The following is a 12,191-nucleotide window of genomic DNA, read 5'->3' as shown; positions in this document are numbered from 1 at the left end:
TTAAGATTGGTAAACCTGCTATCCTTACATGGATGATTTGTAAGCTAAACTTTAAAATCGAAGAAGGAATTAGGTTGTAGAAGTTTTCACAATAGTAGCCAGAAAATTAATTTCAATTTTTAAAAAAGTGAAGTCACCTGGCAAGTGCAAGGTCGCAAGTTCAATCTCTGGAACCAAAAAAAAAAAAGTGAAGTGGACTTTTCCAGACACACAAGAAAACTTAAATTGACCCTTGAGGTAGGGAATGTAAATAGATCTTGAGAAATTGGAAGGAAAGTCAGAGAGTTTGACAAGTCAGCCTCAGGGGTTTTAATAGCCTCTGGCCAAAAGCTGGGCCAGTCTTGTAGATTGACCCATGTTCAAGATGACCCTGGCCTTAGGGCCCCACCCTAAGTCTCTGGGTTTGTGGAATGCCCTGAGTTTCTCCTCACTCGTCCTCTGATGCATGTTTTGCACATTAAACATAGGTGCCCGAGTGCCAGAGGAAAGGGAGCCTCTACAATCATGGGTCAGATTCAAATGTGCACAGACCTCCACTTTGTTGTTCTTCTTCTTGATAGAACTGTAGGGGACTGGCAGCAGCTGAAAAGATAAGAAGTATGAAATATAAATGACCTTTAGAGAATGGGAGGAGAGACACCCCCGACCCCCTGGGGCGCAGCATCTCCCCCCAGGGTCCTCGATCTCTCCGTGGAACACGTGGAGTGGAGGCATATAAGTAGCCTCCGTTTGGGGTGGAACCTAAGGGGGTATTAGTGATGCACAGGTAGCCCATCGGTCTTTGTTTGGTGCTATAGGTAAATTCCTAGGGGTGGGGGAATTAGGAGCTCCTTGGTTCCTCTTGAGGGGTGTCCAGCCTGGGCCAAAACTCTTTCACTTTTCCCTAACTCTAATTAGGTGGTGCTTACCATTTGTCAGGTGCCAACAAATCAGATCAGAAATGAATCAGTAGGACTGGGGATTTAGCTCAGCGGCATAAGCACCTGTCTTGTAAGCCATGGTCCTGAGTTCCATACCCTGGTACCAATAAAAAAAAAAAGAAGTAGAAAAGTCCTGCAGGATAGGCAAAAGAGAGTGAAGCAGAAAGGGGCCTGGAAGACAAAACAAAATAACTTAGGCTGAGTGAGAGAGCCATGGGGAGTGTGGTCCTTCGTGAGGAAGACCCAAGGTAGGAATGACACCGGTTAGCCTTTCCTGAATAACTACTGTGTGCTAGGAATTACCTGAAGGCTATTGTATGTATTAGATCAAACTCCAAAAGTTCGGTATTTCTAACCTGGTTTGCTGGTGAGGAGCCTGGCATCTGGACAAAGCACATTGTCTGAGGCCCTGCGACAAGTGGCAGAAGCCCACTGAAGTGGACTCGGAACCTAGTTCCCTCCCCCACTCACACACGTACACCTCTTCACTGTGGCTGCACCAGGCAGCAGAAGAGCCACCTCCGAGATGTACAGATAGTGTAGCACCATGGTTATGGGTTCACTTGCAACGAACTCAATAAAACAAGACATGTTTTCTATAATTCAGATTCTTAGGAGAAAATGTTCTCATGAAATTGCAGATCAGCAGAGAAACTTGATTTCCTTTGGACACTGTTTCTGCAAATGAAGGGATAGACAAAGGACTCCGCATGTGTTAAGCCAACACTCTTGAGACCAAGGGATCTCTGAAATAAAAGTTTATTAAGTCATTACATGCTGGCCACAAACCAGCTCCTAGTGTTATAGCAGCTGAGATAGATAGAAATATTATAGGCAGTCAGAGAGGGCTGGGTCCTTCAAGGAGCCAGAGCAGAAGCCCAGATGTCTTGCAATAGAGGAGACAGACACCTCTGCTATGGGCCAGCTCTCAAAACAGAAAGCAAAACAAATGCAACCACACCCTAAGTATAAACATCAGAGAGTGATATTCTAAATAGGTATCAATCATCTTGAGGAAGCCAGAAGGAGCCATCAACCCAGCCCTTACCAGCAAAGACCCTGTTCTATTCATGCCCACTTGACAAGCAAGTGACTTGCCTCTTCCATTTGACCCCATTTTAATCAATTTTATCTAAGCAATTACACTCACACTCTGATTGGGTGGCCATAATTACATCCCACCTCCCGCCCCCCTGCCTTTCCCCACCTTTGACCTGCCTCACCTCATGATTTTGCTCTATAAAATTCCCTAGAAAAGACAGAGTCTTTGGTAACCTACTCGGGACCCCCTCTGTCTCTCTCTCAGACAGTTTTCTTACTCTCAATAAATATATTCTGCTCCTAACCTCTGTTGTTCCTAAAATTTAGTCTCCAATTTCAGAAAACACAAACTCATACGACATCTAGTAAGTTGGGAGTTTCATTTCCTATATAACTAGGTCAAGTTCCCACAACCCTCCTTGGGAAGGCTGGGTAGCAGCTAGAAACCGTCCACAGACCAGACATAAGAGCAATTTTTATAACAAAAATCGGGGGAAGAAGGTATGACTTGTTCATACTGAGCTTACATTGGCTGTAGCTAAGAGGGCGGGGTTACCAGAATTGGAGATACCTGCTGGGCGCAGGCACTCAACATACCATACCCCACCCGGGACTAAGGACCACGCCAGCTTCCACAATGCGCTACGTCCCTCTTTAAATTAGCCAACCCGTGCGCACTTCGTGCTCACTCCGTACTCTGTGGCAACTCCTGATTGGCCACAGCTGGATATAGTAGCCAGAGCCTGCATCCCATTCCTGCCCTGCTTCCTCGTGGCAGCCTGTGATTGGTCACGGCCAAATATATAAACCAGAGCCCATGTAAATAAACCAGCAGTTAACTGTCGTCCACAAGAGCGTCTCCTGTCTCCTGTTTCATTGGGGCTGCGCCCGGTCAGATACCCTAGGGATGGAGGAGAGTCCACCGGAGAATTAGTTGTTCCCTCCGGGCTGGTTGGGGTTGTAAGCAGGAGGACAGTGCTGCTGTCACTCTGACCATCGAGATGGGGTTTCAGTTAAGTTTCTAAAATACATTCCTGAACGAGAAAGTCTTTTGCTCTCAGATCTAGTTTTATTAACTGATTTTTCTTTTTCTTTGTCTTTTTTGTTTTTATCGGTACCAGGGATTAAACTCATGACTGCCTGCTTGCAAGGCAGGCGCTTATGCCGCTGAGCTAAATCCCCAGCCCTAACTGATTCACCTCCTCTCCATTTTCCAACACTTGTAATTAAATTTAGGATACCTCAGAATTATTCTCTTGTCACATTGACTTAAAAAGGCCTCATGAAGGGCTGGGGATTTAGCTCAGTGGTTTAAGTGCTTGTCTGGGAAGCATGAGTAGTGAGTTCAATCCCTGGTACTAAAGGGAAAAAAAAGGGCTCATGAAAAGTTAAGGTAAAGGATACTGACTACATCACTTGCGAGCCCAAGGTAGGAGCTTTGGGCCTTCAAGGCCAACCTGGAGTACATAACAAGACACTGTCAAATAAAATAAAATGAACTGATGCAGATCACTCGGGGACTGGCTGGCAACAGTAAAGGGTAGAATCAAATTATGTCAAAGGGGAACTTGAGGTTCACCATATTAGATAATTTCACTTAGAGAAGGTGGAACACACACAGATGTGACTCAAACTCCTGAGCACAGCGTAAAATTCAGAACACGGTATTAACCACACGTAAAGGAGAAAGGTGTAAGTGTGCAGGGTGAGTGGTGTCTGGCGTTTACAGTTAGTAAGCAGGTAGGAGGTGGTCCCCGCTTTACAATGAAAAGGAGGCTTGCAGAGCTGGGCCCGCTGCAGAGTGTCCCAGGGAAAGAGGAACATTGAAGACGTTTTTCGTCTGCCTGAAAGACACAGGGGAGAGTTATTTGAGGGTAAGTGAGGGTATCATAAAAGGCAAGAAAGGTGTACTGGAAAGACTTCGGGGTGAAAATAAAAAGGATGGATTTCAGTTGTGGTCAGTGAAGAACTGAAAGGTGACCTTCAAAATATAAACAGTGAACAAGCGGATAAAAGAGAGAAAGGAAAGAAACAGTAGGGGAAAGAGAGCTCACAGAGGAAGAGAGAGGGCCAGGAGTCCACTCTGTCTCAAGCCTGCAGGGGAGGAAGAGCAGGGAGGAGACCATCCGAGGAATTAAGGAGGGACAGGGGAGGTCACCGGGAGCCAGAGTTCACTGCGGGGATCCCATGACTCCAAGAAAGCAGAAAAACTGGAAGACAGCTGGGAACAGAGGGAGAACAAGAGACACAGGTGAGGCTGGGAAATCAAAACTGAACCAAAAGGGAATCTGAAGCACGAACTAAAGAACAAAGTATCCAGATACCAACATCACAATACTGAAGTAGCAGGTGGGGACATATACAATCAGTGGCTTAAGAATGCCAAATTCTACAGATGGAGCCTGGAGGGAGGAGACCCCTGCTGTCCACAGAGGTTACTTCCTGCACAGAGACCATTGTGGGGCTCTCCTGCAGCAGGTTGTTGAGGAAAGGTGACATTCCTTGGGTAGAACGTATGTAACAAGGAGTTCCCACCCATCAGTCAGAAAGCACCAACTGAGAGCCTCGCCCTCCATGGTTTCCACTGTTCCAGGACCTCAAAGGTGGGGGGAGCTGGGGGAGAGGGGTATTTTGGTTACTTTTCACTCATTGCTGGGACAAAATGCCCAACACCCAAAATGAAGGAAGGGAAGGTTTATTTAGCTTACAGTTTGTGAAAGTTTCGGTCCATAATTAGCTGGCTGCAAGGCAGGATGAGCTGGCACTAGGGCAGCACTTAATGGCAGCAGCCAAAGCTAAGAGGGAGGAAGAACAACCCTCTTTTCCTCCTTTTTATATTGTATACAAGTCACCACACATGCACACCCACCCACGATTATAGCATTCCTCTTGCACAGGATGAGGATATTTACAAAGTAAGGATCCTGGTTCCCTGCTGAGTCTCTTAGTTAAACTTTTAAACTTAAGTTGACACAATATATCAACCATAATAAGGGGCCTGGAAGGATCCAAGGCAGGAAAACCCTTAGGATGGCAGATAACAAATCAGTCAATAAGAGAGTACAGTAAAACTCCAAATTAGTGTGATAAGTGAACTATATTATTAAAACACAAAATGCAGGCCTCGTTACTGTAAACTTAATTAAGAATACTAGTTTTCAACTTGTCTGGGCTTTCCCCAAAACACATAAAATAGATAAATTTAGTCTTAGATCTGCCCAACTGAACTCAGCATAACCTGAAAAAAGCACCAGATCACCAGGCAGTGAGCCAGAGAATTCACCCGTGTCCAGAACAGAATCTGGGCCGACCTGGGAAGCGTTCTGGGTTTGGGGCAGAGCCGCGGGACCAGCACATTAGTAACTTCCTGGAGAATTACTGCTTCTGTTCCCTGTGCATGCACTGAGTTCTGGGGCTTAAGAGAATAGCTGGAGATAAAAGTCTTGGAGAGAAAAATCCTGTTTACCGAGGGTAAGAATATTGACAGCTCCCCCGCCCATTTTCTTCAGTATTCGGTTTTACAGTATGCGCGTTTCTTCTATATAGAGTGATATTGCAGGGAAATTGTAAAGGAATCTTCATGAAAGTAATCTGATTAAAAATAGCCTTAAGACAAACAAACAAAAACCACCTTAAATTGACTTCCCCAAAGCTGAGGTTTGAGATCACTCAGCTCTCCACTGCACTATCAAAAAGGAAATCAGGGGAGGCAGGATGCCCTGCAGACCAGTGCAGGTGAGTTTACAGCCCGTGAATTCCCTGGGGGGTAGAGGTGCTTTGCTGGGAAAGTTGTGAAGTCAGGGTAGAGAGCCCAGCCAGGCAGTGGGCAATGGAGGAATACTCCACTTTAGCACCCATCGGGAAGGGCATGACTTTGATCCTTCCAGTTCATTTCCAGGGAGAATCGGGAAAGAACCCAGCGTGACATCAGGACCCCATCTAACTACTACCTGCCTGTCCCTGACCAGCACGTAGATTATTGGGGCTCCCAGAGGCAGTGGCTATGCCCCAGCTATGCTAACTTAGCCTGGCCTGTAAGGGGCACTCAGCAAGCTGGGCTCCCCCGGAACTGCAGTCCCTGCAGCAGAGGCCTATGGTTGGGGGCTGGAGCAGAGTGGCTGTGACAAAACTCCGTCCCAGACACGAAGCACAGCCTGGCCTCTGCAGGGGCAGCTTCGAGCTTCTGCTCAGCTCTGCTAGGTTTGCACTATTCTCTAGGCAAGGAGAGGGAACCTGGGAAACAGGGAGTTTTATTGTGTGTATGTGGCACTCACACACCAACCATGAATCAAAAATGCATGAGGCTTGAAGGTCTTGGGTTTGATCCCCACTATGATAACAAGATTAATTAATTAATTAAAATATAAATAAAGCAAAGGCTGGAGGTTGTGAAGTGTTATCAGAGAAGATGCTGCGACTGTGCTTCTGCAGTAAGAGTGGAAACAAAGATCTCTAAAGCCTGTGATGGATCTGATTCACTCATGAGCTCCCTAGTGCTGTGGCTTCCAACAGAAAGAAATGCTGTTTGGGAGTGTTATGGTTGATACGTTATGTTAACTTAAGTTTCGGAGTTTAGGGGGCTGGGAATTTAGCTCAGCGGCATAAGCGCCTGCCTTGCAAGCAGGCAGTCATGAGTTCAACCCCTGGTACCGATAAAAATGAACAAGACCAAAAAAAAAAAAGTTTAGGAGTTTAACTAAGAGACTCAGCAGGGAGCCAGGGTTCTTACTTTGTAAATATCCTCATCCTGTGCTAAAGGAGGGCAGGGAGATTTTGTGAGTGCTGTACCAGGAGTTGGAAGAGGGGGAGGTGCTGTGCACAATATAAGGGAAGAAAAGAGGTTTTCTCTCCCTCCCTGGTTTTGGTCTGGTGACTTTTGCTGGCTGCTGCCTTGAAATGTTGTCCTGGTGCCATTCCACCCTCCCTTGGAGCCCACAGATTATGGACTGAAACCTCCACAAACTGTAAGCTAAATAAACCATTTCCTCCTTCATTTCGGGTGTTGGGTATTTTGTTCCAGCAATGAGAGAAAAGTAACCAAGACAGGAAGAGACAGGGAAGGAAATTTAGGTCTCTTTTCATGGAGGCGCACAATGGCAAGAAATATTTTTAAACATGTTAAAATAAGTGCACCTAACAAAAGGAAAAAGCCAAAGAAGATTTTACACTGCAAATAGATTTCTGACTGCCTGGAAGTTTAAACAGCAGACATGGATAGAGAAAACAAAGGTAGAAAAAACGCGGAGAACAGTTGTGATAGCCAAGTGACACATTAGAAGGTCCGGGAAGCTTTGTGAGAAATGTGAGTCCTGAAAAACAGGTTTTTACTCCAAGAAAGGAAAACGTTACAAAGAATCAATTTTAGTATCTGTGCTGAGGATGCCGGCACAGTACAAAGAAGCATAGATACAAAGATGAAGAATTTTTGGGTGGCAGAAATATGGAGGTCTATAAGTGTATAAGAAGTAGTAAAAACTGGGGGTGGGAGAACATTTACAGGAAAGAGAAAAGGGGAAATGAAGGTGTGAGTCAGTGTATCCCCCCATTCCCACAAACTGCAAGGTGCCCCCATGGCCAGCCCCCTCCCCCTGGCAATATCACCGCCCCTGCCCCATGTACCACCTAGGCACTGTGGGACGTGTTGACTCAGTGGCATTAAGGGAGGGCACTGCAGAGGATGAAAGGAAGGAGAGAGCATCTGTCAGGTTGGCATCGTGCTGAACGATGCGAGGGAAAGGGGCTGTTTCTGAGAGCGGGCCTAGGAAAGGTGGGAACTAAGTGGGGAGTGGGTGCTGCTGTCCTGCCAGGGATGGGTTTAGCCACAAGGTACCCCAGTAGCACATGAAAATAGCAAGGTGAGCCTAGGAGCACCGCTGGTACCGATCTTTCACTACTCAAACAGAGGGTTATGTTAGCAGAGGGTTATGCAGTGCTGGGGGAAAGGAGGTTTTCATGTACGTTGCAGCTGGCTTTATTTACCTGTCTTTCTGTCCTGATGATGAAGGTCGGCCTGCTTTTTCCTTCTTTCAGTTTGAGCCAATATAATGGAATATTATTCAACCATAAAGAAGAACACAATTGTGTCATTTGCAAAAAAACAAGATGGATCTGGAGAACATCATGCTGAGCAAGATAAACCAGACTCAGACAAGTATCACATCTTTTCTCTAGCATGTTAAAGCTAAAAAAGAAGACATGAAAGCAGAACAGAGGCTATTATTAGACAAGAGGAAGACCATAAGAGGGAGAGGGGTACAAGGGCAAATAGTAGAGAAATAGATATAATCAAAACACATTATATACAAGCCAGGTATGTGGCACACACCTGCAATCCCAACACTTGCGATGCCGAGGCAGGAGGATCGTCGTGAATTCAAGACCAGCCTGAACCACATAAGGACACCCTGCCTCTAAATAAATAAATAAAAGACAGCACAAGGCTTGAGGCCTCACTGGTGCTCCCCTGCACCTCCCACAGACAGGCATTTCTCATGACCGTTAGAGCCCAGAATAACTTCCCTATGAAATTTCCTGACATCCCTCTTGTCTACCACCTTGGGGAGTCCACGCAGCCATGTGCTGTGTGTCTCTGGCACCTCACTTACCAGGCTGCATTGTGCTCCCTTTATTCCCTACTTATCTCCATCCTCAGACCACAAGCCCCTTGGATTAGTCTGCTGCAGCTGCCATAACAACATTCCAGGCCAGCCTGTGGACAGAAACTTACTCCCTTGGGGTGGTGGAGGGCAGAAGTCCAAGCTGCTGGTAGGGTTGGTTTCTTCTAAGGCTCGGTTTGTAAAGGGCTGTCTTCCCTCGCTATATATCACACAGCAGGCAGGATTAAAGCCCACTCCAGTGACCTTATTTTACTTTAATTACCCCTTTAAAGGTCCTGTCTCTAAATACAGTCACATTCTAAGGAACAAGCACAATGTACTATGAATCATTTATACCCAGTGCTCAGGCCGATAGTTGACATACAGCCAAATTGTTTTAGAAGGAGAAAGAGAGAGAAAGAATAAGAATAGGTGTGGAGGAGGGGTGCAGGATCAGCCTCTTTTTGATGATGTAATATTTAGATAATAGGACCACTGAGCCCTCCCTTATTTAAAAGTTGAGCTCCTTTATGACTTCATCGATTTCTAGAACTGGTGAGTCACTACCCTTTTTTAGAGTCAGCAAGTGATTCTCCTTTTGTTGTTTTGATTTTTTGTTTTTGAGAAAGTGCCTCATCATGGTGTTCAGGCTGGCTTGGACTCAACTACGTAGCCCCAGGTGGCTTTTAACTCACAGTGATCCTCCTGCCTCAGCCTCCCAAGTGCTGGGATGACAAGCATGCACCTCCACGCCTGGCTGCTTGATTTTTTTGTAGTTACCTAGTCGCCATCACCTGTGTTTCTCATTGACTCTCTGATGGTAATTCAAAATAATTCAGAAACATGTGAACAAGGATTGAGGTAACATGAGTTTAACCTAGAGCTGCTTAAGCAAAAAGATTTCTAGCCTCAAGTATCTGGAGAGGTAAGGATGGGGCTGGCCTCAGTCAGGTACAGCTAGAACTGGACTCCAGCACTTCAAGTTCCTCTCCCAATTTTTTCAGCCTGGCTGGAGAAAACTCACAGCCTAAGCCTCTACATAATTTCTTGCAAAGAGGAAAGAAGACCCTTGCTCACCAAATCAACCAAAAAATTCTGGGGAAACGCTCTGACTGGGTCAGTTAACAACCCTGCCCCAAAAGATGTTTATGGTGGGCCTGGGAAAGACAAAATCCAACTCAAAAAGGAGTTGCTAACCAAGGGTACTAAGACAATAAATGCTTCTTGGGAAGCTCAAAGAAATTGTTTTTATGCTAAGCATTTTAAAGCTATGTGTTTAGCCATGGTGACCCAATGGCCTGAGTTTTCCTGGATGGTCCTAATTTTATTTAATGTAATTTTCTTCCAATAAAGAAAATTACTGCAGAGTGTGTGACCCAAGCCTGTAATCCCAGCACTTGGGAGGCTAAGGCAGGAGGATCACTGTGAGTCTGATGCCAGCCTGGGTTACATAGTGAACTCTGTCTCAGAAAAATAAAATTATTGGGCAACCCATTTGGGACTCTTCTTGTCTCTTGGGAACTATTTCTATTCCCCACTCCTTTTCCTCAATAAATTTTCTTATTCAAAAAAGAAGAAGAAGGAGGAGGAGGAAGAATAAGAGGAGGAGGAGAAAAGAAAGAAAAAGAAAATTATTAAATGCATAACTAAAAATGATTTTATGATTACACATGCACAACTTCATAGAAATGAACAGATTTGCAAATCTGAAAATCACTGGTTAAATCTTGTGCCTGTGGTTTAGAAATAGAATGTACTATTTCAAAACAACAAGAGAAATTAGCAGGAATCTCCTGTCCTCTGTTGGGCGCAGGCGCTCAACATACCATACCCCACCCGGGACTAAGGACCACGCCAGCTTCCGCAATGCGCTACGTCCCTCTTTAAATTAGCCAACCCGTGCGCACTTCGTGCTCACTCCGTACTCTGTGGCAACTCCTGATTGGCCACAGCTGGATATAATAGCCAGAGCCTGCGTCCCATTCCCGCCCTGCTTCCTCGTGGCAGCCTGTGATTGGTCACGGCCAAATATATAAACCAGAGCCCGCGTAAATAAACCAGCAGTTAACTGTCGTCCACAAGAGCGTCTCCTGTTTCATTGGGGCTCCGCCGGTCAGTCCTCCACCATCTGAGCTTTCTTTGGTCTAGTGAGCCATCTGAATGGGATCCTGGTGACCTTGGGTTCTGCTTGTGGACCAGCCAGATCTGGGATACTGTTGACCTACCAATAAGAGTGAAGAATGTGTTTGCTCAACAATTGAAAAATAATGTTTTCCACACTAGACTATTTGAGGCACAGAGATGCTGGCTGCCTGGTAATCATCATTACAACTTCCTCTAAATGAAACTCTTGAGATTGTAAGGGAAGGAATTTGGAGTTGGGTAAGGCATAATCATAATTCCCCCTCTTCTGACCTCAGACTAAATACGAAACCTTTGACCTCCAGGTTCGCTCCAATGATCAGTGGCAGAGGGACAGCGGAAGGGAGTACAGGAAGGGCTGGAAGCCAGGAAGAAGGTAAATACATGGAGGAGAAAATAGCCACACCTGAGATTCAAGATGAGCATAGAAAGAAAGAGCCGAGGCTGAAAAACACTGTGACAGAAGAATCAGTAGGACCTGGTGACTAAATAGATACCCACGGAGAAGAGGTGGAGACAGCGACCACAGCCAACCAACTTCCATCCGCTGAGCAACAGAGGCAGAGGAAATGAGCTGCCACTTTTAGAAAGGGGAAGTTAGGCCGCAGCTCACAGGCCAGTAATTATGGGTGCATGGAGTTTGAAAGTGATGGGAAACCATCTTCCAGTGGTTAGAGACCCAGGGCCACTTTTAGTTTCTGTTCAGGAAGGAAGTGTGCTCAGGTCAAAACCTCAGCCAAAGCTGATTCCTCCTTGACCCCAGATCAAGACCAACACATTTGCTTTTCAGCCTTTTGGTTAAGATCAAGTCCAAAACCCAGCCCAGAGCGGGGTCAGCGTCCAAGAGGAGTCACGCAAGTCAGTAACAGACAGGACACACACACACACACACACACACACACACACACTGGGTTCTCACACATTCAACATGCTTTCAGGGCCCTGTAAAAATGTGGAGACTAATCAGTTGAAATACATCCTTTTGTTTTTGAGAACTTAAAAAATGAAGAATGTTTTAAATACACAAAAGCAGAGTCATAAAATGAACTCCCAAGGCCCACCCTGAACTATCATCAAACCATGGCCTGGTTACACCCCAACCCTCACCTACCTCTGCATCGTTATTTTGATGCAAATCCCAGGAACAATAACTAAAATCATAAAAAAAAATCATAAACATTTTAGTATGAATTTTTAAAAGGACCAACCCCGCCCCTCCTTTTTTTTTTTTTTACAAAAAAATCATGCTTTTTAGAAAATTAACAATGATTTCCTATATTATCAATATCAAGCCAAGTTTAAATTTTCATTTTCAAAAAGTTTAATTAGGAATGAAATTGGGACCACAGACTGGGTTTGATACCTAATCACTGGACTTCTTTCCTCTCTCTTCTGTTCTTTGCTACACTCTGATTTTTCCACACTGTATTTTGCTGGTGGCATTACCTTAATACCTGTAACGTGTCCTCTAAGCTGGAAGCTGTGATCAGAT

At 45.3% G+C, this 12,191-nt stretch overlaps 1 long non-coding RNA gene across 1 annotated transcript; it reads right to left on the bottom strand.

Moving 5' to 3' along the window:
• Positions 1–299: 299 nt before the first annotated feature.
• On the bottom strand, positions 300–10,633 carry LOC134477921 (uncharacterized). Its single transcript, XR_010050235.1, has 4 exons — positions 8,287–10,633; positions 7,941–8,142; positions 909–1,017; positions 300–582 (listed from the first exon to the last, which is right to left on the bottom strand). It is a non-coding gene; the product is annotated as an uncharacterized LOC134477921 (long non-coding RNA).
• Positions 10,634–12,191: the final 1,558 nt, after the last annotated feature.

Source organism: Cavia porcellus, unplaced genomic scaffold, assembly GCF_034190915.1.
Source record: "Cavia porcellus strain 051 isolate PalLab524CR breed Dunkin Hartley unplaced genomic scaffold, mCavPor4.1 scaffold_10, whole genome shotgun sequence".
Classification (NCBI taxonomy): domain Eukaryota; kingdom Metazoa; phylum Chordata; class Mammalia; order Rodentia; family Caviidae; genus Cavia; species Cavia porcellus.
The sequence above is the reverse complement of the archived record's forward strand: the minus strand, read 5'-3'. Positions and strand labels throughout refer to the sequence as shown.